Here is a 1,776-nt window from a genome sequence, read left to right on the forward strand (position 1 = left end):
GCTAAGATCAGGAGAACGGGCTGGCCAATTTATGCGTCCTCCACGTCCTATGAAACGCCCGTCGAACGTGTACCTCACCCCTCATGGTAATGTACATGTGCGTCAGTGAAAAAGACCAATAAAAAGGTGTTAGCATGTGGACGTAACGTGCTTTTCCAGTTTCTTCTCTACCTAAGGTCCATCACCGTTCCTTTGGATCCCTACGTGATTCGGTGCTCTCCGATACACACGATCGAAGAGCGGAGGAGTGGTACTCAAGCGTGAACTTTAGGTTACAATATCTCCGGATGTAATTAACATTTTACAATGCAACAAACAGCACTGATTACGTATTTGTTTATATGTTCAGATGTTCTAACAAAACTGACGGGGTTCCATTTTAAAAAACGTAGGTTTGTGTTAAAAAACATACTTCCGTGCATTTTTTTATGGTTTGTATTAACCAATTACACTAGCCCCTCTGCTCACGTTCGGTCTGTGGAATCGATTCGTCAGTATTTGATATGGCTTACGAAATATATCCAGCGGTAATGTTAGGTGACTCACCCTGTATATGCTTATCGCTATCCTTTAGCTTTGTCACCTCAGTGTATATTCCTTCTACATTTTAGACTTCCCGTATTTGGTTAGTACAGAGTTGGCATTTAAGCTCTTAATATTAATAGACGTGCTTCTCGTTCCTCCAAAGGCATATTTAATCTTTTCGTTTTAATTTAATCACTCTATTTTTCCCATACTCGCATAGGTTTGTACAGCTTTGGATATCTCGTCCAGCCATTTATGCTTTGCCATTTTGTATCTGTCTCATTTTTTAGATGACTGTATTTCATTCTGAGTGTTTCATTTGTCGCATTTTTATATTTTCTCCTTTTGGAATCAGATTTCGAGATATCTCTGTTACATTTGGAATTATTAAAGCACTCCGTCTTCAAGCCATAAGTGGTCCATCGGGACCATCCGACCGCCGCGTCATCCCAAGCTGAGGATGCGGTTAGGAGGGACGTGTAGTCAGCACACCGCTCTCCCAGCCGTTATGATGGTTGTCTTTGACCGGAGCCGCTACTATTCGGTCGAGTAGCTCCTCAGTGGGCATCACGAGGCTGAGTGCACCCCTAAAAATGGCAACAGCGCATGGCGGCCCCGATGGTCACCCATCCAAGTACCCGCGACGCCCGACAGCGCTTAACTTCGGTCATCTGACGGGAACCGGTGTATCCACTGCGGCAAGGCCGTTGCCTTTTGGGATTATATGTTGACAGAATAACAGAAAAGTTTTGTACATTAACTGTCATTTTAGGTTCACCTAGGGGCTGTAAATTTGGCCACGATATTTAATTATTTAATTAATGAAGCGATATGAATTTTTAACTATTTACTACAATTCTCTGACGAACGGTGCGTTTTGAAAAGAACTGCAAGTGAAAGGTTACTACGAACTCCACTAAAAGAATTCTAGTATCTATATTTAAAGTTGATGCGTAAAACAACAACAGCTTCATTGGAGAACCAACGTGAACCATGAAAAAAAAAAAATCGACTAGGGAAGCAATGAGCGATTTTAAATTCCGCTAGAGGCCTTTCTTAGCCACTGTCCGAGTGACCTCTGTATTAAAGACCGAGTGTGGTCCCGCAGTGTTCTTAAGCCAGGGGGCGACATTTCAAATGTATGTCAGGCTATCAAGATCATTTTTTCGGTGGTTTCCCTCGGTTGCTTACGGCAAGTGGTGGGCTGATTCCTTCGAATGGCACGGCCGGTTTCCTTGACATCTTTCTCCG

At 43.1% G+C, this 1,776-nt stretch overlaps 1 pseudogene; it reads right to left on the reverse strand.

The window, feature by feature from the left end:
• Positions 1–1,119: 1,119 nt before the first annotated feature.
• LOC124616808 lies at positions 1,120–1,237 on the reverse strand (annotated as a pseudogene).
• Between the last annotated feature and the right edge of the window lie 539 nt (positions 1,238–1,776).

This window comes from Schistocerca americana, chromosome 5 (genome assembly GCF_021461395.2).
Source record: "Schistocerca americana isolate TAMUIC-IGC-003095 chromosome 5, iqSchAmer2.1, whole genome shotgun sequence".
NCBI classification, from domain to species: Eukaryota; Metazoa; Arthropoda; class Insecta; order Orthoptera; family Acrididae; genus Schistocerca; species Schistocerca americana.